Source organism: Tripterygium wilfordii, chromosome 4 (assembly GCF_013401445.1).
Source record: "Tripterygium wilfordii isolate XIE 37 chromosome 4, ASM1340144v1, whole genome shotgun sequence".
NCBI lineage: Eukaryota > Viridiplantae > Streptophyta > Magnoliopsida > Celastrales > Celastraceae > Tripterygium > Tripterygium wilfordii.
In genome coordinates, this window is record NC_052235.1 from 8,320,845 (window position 1) to 8,333,142 (window position 12,298).

The 12,298-nt window shown below is 36.3% G+C and overlaps 1 pseudogene; it reads right to left on the reverse strand.

Annotated features, from left to right (window-relative positions):
- Nucleotides 1-945: 945 nt before the first annotated feature.
- Nucleotides 946-12,282, reverse strand: LOC119996707 (annotated as a pseudogene).
- Nucleotides 12,283-12,298: the final 16 nt, after the last annotated feature.

The following is a 12,298-nucleotide window of genomic DNA, read 5'->3' on the forward strand; positions in this document are numbered from 1 at the left end:
GGAAACCCGAATCGAAAGGAAGAGCTTGAGAAGGAGGTTGTCGATGGAAACCCGAGTCACAATGTTGATGCCATGGATCTTGAGTATAAGGTCGTTGATGCCATGGATCTTGAGGAGGAGGGGGAGAGGTGGAGAGAGAAGAGAGAAGAGGGGATGGGTGGAGGATGAGGAGAGAGGCAAGAGAGAGACACAAAGAGAGAGAAGTTATTTAAAAAATTTTCTTTTGCTTTTATTATATTTTTCTTTTACAGGTAAGCTATTCAAATTTTTTTTAAATGGCTTTGTCATCATGTCTAGGTGGCATGCCACCTAGTTATGTAAGTTTAGGGATGTATATTTTAGGGATGTGTAGTATTACCGTCATATAAAACAATGATAATTTGATTTTTTTTCACTACAATTTTGTGTGTACATTTATAATTTTTTTAGTGTAAACTTATCATTTTCAAAAAGTGATGTAAAAATAGTATTTTTATGTATGTTAACATATTGCTCCATGAATTGCATTTCGTGGGACCAAAGGTTGAACCTGACATTGGATGTGAAGTCGGATTGCAGCGTTTACAAGTTTGTATGAATATGTGGTACCTCTAGACTCAAAACCAAGTCAAGCAATTATGTTGATGATGATAACGAAGAAATTCCATATAGCCCCGAGAAACGTGAGCCTTAAAACCGAAACTCATACACACCAGCAACCGCAATCAACAACACATTATCACCAACCCCAAAGCTCAAAATCCAAGCACCACATAAACGAAATGTACAACAATTCCCACAGCAGAGAAAGACCTAAAAATTCTTTGTCTTGTGTAATAAAAAAGAGGGCTTGGCTGAACATAAACAAAATGTACAGCAAGCTATAGCACCATTGGAGTTGCACTAACATAACATTTAAGAGCTTGCTCGCCCGCTGGCTGATCACTTCTACATATGCACCAGATAAACAATCTAATGATGTGATCAAACATAAAAAAATTATAGTTGAAACCTCTTTGGTTACAAAAATTGAACCCCAATGAAATGGGCGAGGAGAAACAACAAATTACTCTTTGGTAACCACTTGAAAATATCACGGCTACTTTTAACTGAAGCGAGATTCAAACTTTTTTTTTTTCAATACATACATACATATGAATTACACTAATCAATTGGGTGTTTTTCAGTCTGGCGTGATGTATAATGGCTGAAAGTAGAAGCAGAGACAGGAAAGCACTTGCAACAAAAATTGCATCAAACCATCGGTGATAGAAGTCGAACTGAATGTCTCCATCCAATACATCTGTTATGATCTTCCTGCAAAGAGAAACCAGAATCATGTTGAGAGCAGTTTAATCACATAACCGTCAGGTTCCAGTAATACGAATACACATGATGTCCCTAAGCAATCAATTGGAAAAAGGTGACTCACGATCCAAATTGTTCAAGGAAAACATATACATTTTGCGCTTATTTTCAGCCATCAAAAAGAACTTTCTGGGCATGCTCTCTCTGCTGGGTAACAGTAGGTACCGGTGGTTTTGAAATTAAGGGGATCATCAGATCAACCAGGCAAAAACTGCTAGTTATACTGCATGATACAAGAAACCAAACCTTGCAGTACTTTCAACTTTTTTTTAAAGAAAACCGCCATGCTAAGGCAAGTTTCATTCTTAGTACTTTCAATTAATTTCATCAGAAAGACAATTTTAACAGCACCAGTGTATTGAATAAAGAGTTGACAACATATGCCCAATATGCATGTTTGATAGGTAGCTAATATGCATCAAGAACCAGTGCATTTATTTTCTTTTGCATACATGATTCAATAAGTAGAACTCTTTAGGACTTGAATGAAACACAATAGCTGATTTCCCACTACTCAGTAGATATTCACTATTCATTAGTGAAGCGTCTTACTAGCTAGTCTAGTGATGTATGATATAAAGTTACCCAACAATAGATTGGCAATTCAACGTCCCATTTAATTTGCCGTAAGAGAATAAGGCTGCGCTGACATAAGTTTGGTTAAAATCCCTCAGCCAAAGGGCAAAAAAAAAATTATACTCCTAAAGAAACAAAAGAAAAAGAAAAATAGATAACATTATAATGAAAAGGTGGGAATCAGAAAATCAATATCGAGACATATTACCCAAACAAAATTGTGTTAGTAGTAAGAAAGCACATTTACCTTCATTAAGTTCATTAAGAATCCCCGTACTGATATGACAATCAACATTCCAATAAACAACAGGGAAATATACTGCACAACACAACGAATAAAAAATCTTAGACCACATCAGTTTACATGCATCATTGCTTCAGAGAAAAACCAGCAGCTGCTTATGAAAACAGAAAGCAAAGGCACTGGGTGGTTCCATTAATATTTTCATTTGACCAATAATCGACAGCTGTGTTACGATCCCAGCAAGCAAAGGCTTCCGCTGGAATTATACTGTGCAACACAACAGATAAAAAAAACTCGGACCACCAGTTTACATGCAGCATTGCTTAGGAGTATAATCAACAGCTGCTTATGAAAACATAAATGCTTTGCACTGGGGTGATTATATTTGTCAGTTGACGACAACACCCAAGCAACAGCACCTACAATTCTTCTGCATACACTAAAAGAAACCTTCAAGGCCTGGTTCAGCTTCAAGCATTTCCACTTTTATCAGACTACATATTCACCTTTATAACAATTGTTCCCTCTAACTGCAGTAGAATGAATCTGACACCAGCAGCATCTCAATCAATTCATTTCAAGAGAAGCAAAAATCTTTCTAACCAAGTAAATCAAAATATATAGTTTTAGACAAGAGGCGGAATATAAATGTACCACACACATATGCATAGTATCTGCAAATTGTCTAAACCCACGTTGATTTTCTCATCTAGCAAGCTTATTTTAAGATAATAGAGTTCCCCCTATTTGTCACATCCTGAAATAATAATAAACTCAACCATTTTCAAGTTTTTAGTAGGAGTAGTTGGCTACCACACATCGTAAAGTCAACTATTCTCCCATTGATCCCCAGATTTAGCAACCAAAGAATAGAACCGAGAGCAATAGACACAATGGGATTTATCAAACAAGGAACAACATAATCGAAATAATCTCGTTGCAGAAGGTAAATCAATCAAAATCGGAAATTCAAATGCCTTATAATTTAAAATAGGTTGAGATGCAGATAATCCATTCATTCACAAGATCAGATTTTGATGGCATTGACAACTGACCTGTGATAACAATGCAGCATTGATCCCTATATCAAAGAATTGCAAAAATATGCTAATGGTCATTGTCACGGGGTCAACTGAACCAGCCTGTCACATATAGATCATTACTTAAGCAATGCGATGGCTAGACACTCAAAAAGGTTTTAGTGATGCATAATATCATATGTATACAAAAATTGAGCATGTTCATGAAAGGAACTACAAAGGATGAAAAAAATACCGATTTGAAAATCACGCTTTGTAGAGACTGCACAGAGCAAATTAAATCAATCAGTCACCATATCTTCCATTTTATGGGCATAAAATCAGATAAAAGGAAAATAATTAAGAGGTCTACGAACAAATCTTCTTTGCAACAAAATCAAGAAAAAGTATAGCATGTTATAACAAAGATACAATTAGTTTCCCACTATTTTCTTTTTTCGAAAAATATTGTGATAAAGAAATATAGCACTAATTGATATTTGAACTGAAAGTTCTACAAGGAAGAAAAGTGCCCCGCGCATGAATAAGCAGCGTAGGGGCACCGATTTCTCAATTGTGAGAAGTTTTCTCTATTGTGAGCAGAAAGATAACAACTATGCCAGAGAAGAAGAGAAATGAAGGTATATCTGGAGGAAAAGGGGTCAAGAAGGCCCTAAATGCCATTAAGACCGTCCCCTTGAAAGCTCAAAAAAGCATTAATTCCGAGCCACAGCACTTGACTACTTATCCTCTGCTCCATTCTAAACAACGGCTAGATTTTCTTTCATAACGTCATATTTTCATGAATTTCCATATATCAGCGTTCAATGATTCAAAAGGCACTAAAATCTGATGTAGAAAGCTAAAAAAAAAAAATACCCGTGCTGTATAGTGAATGTGAAGATGGAGGGATCAATCACTTTCGATAGCATATCCAAGTGCCAAAACACTTATCCAAACAACAACAGGATTAACGAGCCAAATAAAAATCCTACCTCTTATACACTAACTGAGCAGAAAAACATCAAAATATCATGAGCAATTTAAAGTTCCTTTTTTTTTTCAATAACAAAGAACCATAAATTTTCATGGATCGGGCAACAAAGTAAACCAGAGTACTTTACATCTAAAGCATAGCTATTTTATTTTCCTTTTTAATGGGTGAATCCCACAACCTAGAAAATGTAGGTACTTGAGCTATCGATCAAGCAAAACACACTTACCACCAGGCACCAGGCCTTGGAGCTGGTAAGTGGTAACACCAAAGAGATCATGGCTGTACCTTAATCATCTTATATACACAATAGACTGAACAAGCATAGCCAAGTAGATTCTGTAAGTGACCCTTCCATGTTCTAGAATATGCAGCTGCCTCCTGCAAAGCCAGAACAAATGTGAGAACATATGCTCCAAAAAAAAAGTTTGTTGGGGACTTTTTTTCCTCTTAGAAAGAGGGGAGGGAGGGACCTATATAGATTAAGAAAATTAAAATTTTAGCACACATAGGAACAGACAGATTTCACATTCCACTCTTGTTTTGAAAAGAGAAAATTTTAATATTGCACAATCCACATAGGTAAAACCATAAAAGGCTAAAAGCAAATACAAACCCTAAGTACGAAAAAGAAGGCTACCCAGGCTATATAAAAGAGATATATCACCAGTGTTGTAATACATATTGCCTATGCTGTACGAATGAAACATGTACACAGGTTGGACAAATAAAATATCTTATGTGTGTCATAATGAACATTTGCTTGCATAGTGACAATCATATTGCAAAAGTTATTCTGTTGAATTGCGGGCAAAGCAAACAAAAAACGAGAAGAAAAATTAACCTCATCAGAATAATATCAATGGATCTCCACAGTAAAGCTTTGATTTATCACTCTTGTAAGTTCTCTTTCCTCTCAAATTACTGGCCAATTCTTTATATATTCTGCAAATGAAACAACTCTCAGTTTTACCATCTTTTGATTCTAAAGAACACATTTTCGAAAATAACAGCATTATATCCAGTACCTCCAGATTTTTTTTCTTCTAATCCAATAACATAGTAACCCAACCTTAGCATGTCAAACTTACAAAAAGGCTACCCTCAATGCTCCATCTAAGCCTTCAATTAAGTACCCATTTATGCCAACTGAATAAAGTTATAGGGCTGGAAATGAAGAATCATTTTAGTTAATCGGCCAACGTGTGAAAACAGTTGCAGCACGTACATCAATATGACAGACATCTCATTCCACAGATCAATGGGTCCCTAAACTTTACATAAGATCTTGATAAAGGAATATATACTATGAAGATGATATTTTTGATGTTATTGAATTGAGTATAACAAAAATTTAAAGGACAACAAGATAAGAAAGTTCAGCTCTCTGCCTAAGGAACTGCACACTGAAGCACAAACACCTCTAAAAAGCAAGAGTTCTAGAAACTTCAAAGGACAGCACCAGGTTGACAAGAAGAAAGGGTGGCATGGGGCAAACCTTAGCTTGACGAAGTTCATAGATTTCGAGGAATAACTGCTTGGAAAGCTCTTCTAAAGCTTGTACCTCTGCTTCCATGCCCTTAATATCTTAAAAAGAGAACCAAAAAAAATCAATAGCCTGATTTTAGAGGGAGGCTTCTGAAACAAAAATATTTCATCAAACATCAATGAAATATAATCCAAATGTATGTATGGAGCAAGCCAACAAAAAAAAATCATTTAAACTAGATAACAAGAACCCAAAAAACAAGATAGAAAATCAGTACTAAGATTAAAAACATGCAAAAAGTATCACAATTTTCAAACCAGAAACATTTGAGGATTAGCGAACATTACAATGGCATCAAAATGTACGTAGACATTTGTTAAGATTAGTTACTTTGTCATTCAACCTAACGAGTTAACTTGTTGGTTTGGGGCGTTTCACATCATTTATATCATATTCTAGCACCCCCCTCATGTGTGGGCTAGAAAACTTTGACGGCCCAACACGTGCACAACAAACAAGGCCCACCCAACACTAGGGGATCTCACAAAGATCCACACTTGGGGCAACAATAAATGGGAGTTTAAATTGCGGGAGCTAAGGATTGAACTCAAGACTCGTTGGTTTGGGGCGTTTCACATCATTTATATCATATTCTAGCACTCCCCCTCACGTGTGGGCTAGAAAACTTTGACGGCCCAACATATGCACAACAAACAAGGCCCACCCAACACTAGGGGATCTCACAAAGATCCACACTTGGGGCAACAATAAATGGGAGTTTAAATTGCGGAAGCTAAGGATTGAACTCAAGACCTCCTGCTCTGATACCATGTCAAGATTAGTTACTTTGCCATTCAATCCAATGAATTAAGTTGTTGGTTTGAGGCATTTCACATCATTTATATCATATTCTAACTAACATTCAAGAAAATTGCCAATGACCAAAGCCTTTAGTTGCCTAAAGCCCAAGTGCAGAAGATTCTGAATATGGTTTTGGATTTTCAAGAAACTTATTTAAGACAAACAAGTTTTCAACAACTACAAAGGAAGAGAGAATAAAGAAAACTGCTAGAAAATTATCAACCTCTTTTTTTCCCAAGATTAAGCTACCAATTTAATTTTCTGACAATGACAAGTGGAAGATTGATTTTTTACAATGGAATGAACACTTACCAATGTTAGAAAATATAAGGGAAAAAACACTAACCTTGCTCATTTTGGTCATCTTGCACAGATCGCACAACTGTTCCAACAATTCGTTTAAAGAAAGATCTTGCCTTTAATTTCCGCAGGTACAACTTCTAGTTGTAGTGAGCAAAATTCAAAATGGTACTTAAAGCACTGCTAGTAATTGAAAGTGGATAAGTTTTAGATTTTAATGATAATTGAAAAGGATACTACATTACTTCATTATTATGCATATAAAGTACAGGCAGATAAGATGTTAAATGCATAAACATGCATTTGTCCGTGCAGAAATGCAAAACCATGACAGTGTAATAGCATTGTCAAAGGCACCCCTTGGTGCTCGGACAAGGTGACATGCACCAGAGTTTGCAAACTCTTGGCAAGTTGCCACCAAGGCTCATGCCTCAACCCCTTGCGCCTCAGCTCTGGGTGTGCACCTGGTGATTTTTGGACTCTTAAGCTCAGCTATATTGGACATTAGGCTCTTTTTTAACAGACCTGCAGCGGCACTTGGCCCAGGTAATAAATTCAAAACAACTAATTAGTTGCCCTGGTACCACGTGGAAGAGGCTCAACCAAATCTTGCCAACATAAGAAACAACACCCTAGAGCTTTGCTATTTTACTAGGGAATCGTTGGGACAACTGTGACAGTATAAGGAACAACAAAGAAGAAGGAAGAATGGGGAACAAGACCGTTGTGATGCTAGCACATATCCTTTAACTGCCAATTAAGGGCCATCTCTAAAATCAGTCTATTTGCACAATTTCTTTATATTTTCATTTTAATAAACGTCTTCCTTTACTCAGGGAAGCACCTTAAATGTACCTTGCACCTTGGGGAATTTGGGGTCTTGGCACCTTTTCGTGCCTTTGCCAACATTGGTATACACTGAGTATCATAAGAGTGTTGTCTATTGATATGTGTTAACAATTGTTGAAATGACACAACCAGGAGAAATTATTGCTGTGAACTTATGTGTAACAGCATCATAATTGACTGCCTGGGTTCAACATTTTGAGTAAAAGAGTGACCAAACTATTGGAACTCAATATGTTAGAAGTTCTCGCATGAATCAATCATTACAGAAAGATTATCAAAGTTAGGATGTTGCTTCAAATTAATCATACACATTCGATACACAGATTTCTTAATACTGGTTTATTTAATTTGCTGTTTTCCTCAATATGATGAAATCATACAGCTTCTGATTGCACCACACAAAAGAAAAAAAGAAATTAAATGAGTTTTACATAACCTCGTCCAGTAAATGAGCATTGCTTCATATCTGTCAATTTCTTTTTTTTTCCCAGTAAAAATTTACCAAACAATGTGTATCTTATGAACACACTATAGCTCATAATACTTTGTTTTACAACCACACTTTCTATCAGAGCCAATAACATGAACAAAATTAATAAATTAGTTGATGAAAGATACAATCATGCAAAGAAAACAAGCACGATCAACTAAAACGATAACAAAGATAGCAACCAAACCTCCTCAGATCCTTGGATTCGCTCCATCTCCCTTTGAGAAAGCAGAATTCTCTTTTTCTTTGTAATGCAAGTTTCAATTGATTGCATTAATTTTCTTTCCAAGGCCTTGATCTCTGACTCCTCAATCTCTCTATCATTTTAAATATAAAGACACAAAAAAATGAGAAATTGGTAACTGCTCAAGGAGACACAAAATTAAAAAATTAGTATCTTAGCTAATCTAGCTTCAAGTTATTTCTGCTAACCAAAGCCATGAAGATATCATACTTTCGGTAATTAAAACTCATACAACCAAGTAATGATTCTTTGGCATTATCGCTATTCAAATTATAAAAATAAACAAATAAAAATCGTTTTGGCCTTATACTTCTCAATAACCCCTCATTTCTCCAGTATCATCAATTTAACTTCCATTTGTTATGTTTTAATCATAATTCCACTTTCTGACTTTTAATCCGCACTTCCAGTCAATGACCACACGACGGGAAAATTATTCCCTTTTATGATCATTCCTCATATTGATAGTTCATCGAGCAATTCTGTAGCAAAACACATTTAAGTTCAAAGAGGCACTAGCTTCAGCCTTCAAGTGACTTTTCTCATTGAGGCACTTGCATTTGGTCCTATGGGGACAGTTGGCTCACAATTGACAGTTGGTCCAGCCTTTTGATAATACTGGTCCATTATTTCTTAACTTCCATTCATATCGGCATTTAACTCAGCAATGATACACTACTTTTTTTCAGAATATTTTCATTCCTATTCTACTGCATCTATCCAACTGTATGAGGGAACACAAAATTTTTTGTGCCATCAAAGTATTGAAAAGTCATTAGAAAAAACAATTGAGCTAGAGTACTTCACAAGCAACCATGAAAGCTGAGCATAGAATGCGTCAGACAATATGGTACAAAAGCTAGAATCTCATTCAGACTTCAGTTGCTTGAGATTTATGGAGACGATCAAAAACTAGAATCTTATCAGACACATATGAAGAAAAAGCAGCCCATTACCGAATAAAGAGGGATAAATAACTGAAAGGCAAATTCACGACACCAAAACCAGAAAGAACAGCCATGACAGTAACACCAATGACCCCAATTCTGCTGACGAGTTGGGGCATGGTAAAGAAACCTGCAACCATAAGCACACAGACAATGAGACTTAGGGTAACAACATTAACCAGTTTAAAGGTGATGAACATTTGCAAAGGGAAAAATGAACAGAACAAAAGGAAGGCAGGAAAAGATAACGAAATTCATGCAAAGGAACATAAATTTATCTTCACTATACAATCTGTAGTTCACAATGATTTCACGGCAACTACAAGTGGACCACTATACAAAATACTATTATGGGCCTACTCTAACGTGTTTATAAATTCAAATGTACATCAGGTCCATGCCTTATTCCCCGCATATAATTAGGAATTGACTACAATGCCATTTTTTTCCACCCACGCAGAATCGACATGGAAGAGACAGGGGAAGATAGAAGATATTTGAGGTTTCTACTCATGACAAGCTTCAGTAAATGGAATAAACTTTAAGTGCATTATCACTTTTATTTTCGGCCTACAAGGTTAATCCAGCTTGACTACCACATGCTTTCGTTTTATGGATACGCATCTACCCGATTTTTATGTGCCTGCCAGATCAGTTGACTCTCCAGAAATATCTATGGCTATTCATTTTGGTTGGGGGAGGGAGGAGTGAATGGATGGGACTGGAGGTTAGAAGAAATTCTTTAAAAGCCTAGCACACCAGGAAGCATAATAGAAACATCTTGAAAAAAAGAAGATATAAACTTAACAATGAAATGTTAATCCAAAACCTTTATCAGGTGAAGGCATAGGGAAGTGAACACCCATGTGCCAAAACGCATAGAGAAATGCCAGCAAAAATAAGATGGCGCCAATGGCAGCCCGCTCCTTCCGCACGCCTGAGGAGAATAGATATTTGCATAAGATAAAAATTGTACAAGTAAATGAATTATGATGGCCAGCTTAACTTATAAAAGAAGCCATATATTAAATCTGTGACATTATTCTTAAATTTCGATCCCCAACGCATATCAATGGCAATTGGCATCAGTCAACTGACTAAATACAAAAATTATTTCCTGGACCAATATAATTTTTTATATATTAATTATTAAAACATATATTCCCATAAAAAAAACATATATTCACAAAAAAGTAATCAGGGCTAATGGCAGAGAATAACATTTTCTTCAAAATGTCTGCTTTTCCGATCATAGTCAAGATAAAAAATGTAAAGCAAACAGTATCAGGAAATATGAAAAGAATAAAACTGCACTCAAATTTACAGAGGCATAGAAGATATTACGAGCAATTTAACTTAAATATGAAAAGAAGACCACCGAATACTAACTACCCAGCTGTCAACCACTTGCAGTGATTCAAATTACAAGAACATGCAATAACGAAATTAAAAAAATCGTGTGTATAGCCTACCCCCTACTCATTCAAGAGTAAGTCTTCAGCAATAATAATGGCAATGATTATGATTGCATGCAAACGACAATGAAGTATCAATCACTTCCCTCTCTTATCAGTTCAAAAGAGCAAAGCACAAAAAGAAAAGCAACGATAAAAAAAAGGAAGAGCAAGAGTACCGCTGTTGCAAAGCATCAAGTAACAATGATAATAAGGCAACATGAAGACGAGCAACAATATCAAGCAAAATAGATCCACCTTCCAGTTCATCCATCTCGCCCTGCAGGGATGAAAGTATTTTTGATATGAGAACAAAGTTAAAATCCATATATCCCATTAAACAACAAACATTCTACAGAAATTTAAATACTAGCTTATGTAAACCGTGCTAAGGCATAGGCACGGTTGCAAATCATTCAAATCATTGGCTGTAACCCCAACAGATGAACAATCAGTATGCAAAGGAAATGTATGTGGAGGGTAGTCACTGGCACAAATAGCAGCTCCAGAGCCTAATTTTACTAATTAACTGCATTTCCTCGACAATCACATACACAGATACCAAATGAATGAATGAATGAAGTATAAAAGTACATACTCTTTGGAAAGTAGAGGGATGATCTCAAAGAGGACGAGCTGGAGGAGATTGCAAGAGAAAGCGAAGACGACACTGAAGATGATCTGGACTAACACTCTCTTCTCTTCATACTCTTTGTAGAGCCTCCGGTTGAGGAATCAAAGACCCGCCCATCCAAGCAGACACAGCGACCCCACCGCCACTACCCCCTCGTAGATCGCCCAACCCCACCCCATCACCTCTCTATCGGTTCACCGCTTCTAGATATATCTACTATGGGCATTTGATTGGATTTCGGGTCTTGTTAAAAATGCTGGTGAATCTGGTGATTGGGTCATCATCAAGAGCAGGTGCTTACTAGCCACTTGTGTGAAATCGGTCTCTGGCTTTTCTTTTTTAATATTTATTTTCTTTTCTCTTCCTTCCGACGGAAACCGATAGTCATAACTAATACTGAGTTGCAGCTTTGCAGGTAATTGCTTATTTTGACTACAAACATATTTGTTTTTGCTATGGTGGCAAAGGTAGGATTTTTTGTACCCACTCTCTCTAGAATAAACTCTAGACTCGTGTTCCGTACTCTCAGAAGTTTGTACCGTTATCTCGGAAGTTTTCTTTTACGAATATCTTGTTGGTATTTTACCATACTCTCGGAAGTTTTTCTTATGCGAATATTTTGTTGGTATTTTACGAGAAGGTTTTCTTATACGAATATCTTATTGGTATTTTACCATACTCTTTGAAGTTTGTACCGTACTCTCGGAAGTTTTTCTAATACGGATATTTTGTTTGGTATTTTATGAGGAGGTATGACCCTCCAATGTTGAGAAAGATTTATAACCTAGGACCCATGAGTTTCACAGAATGCCAAGAACCAACTACCCTCCTGAGCTTCTTTTTTTTTTTT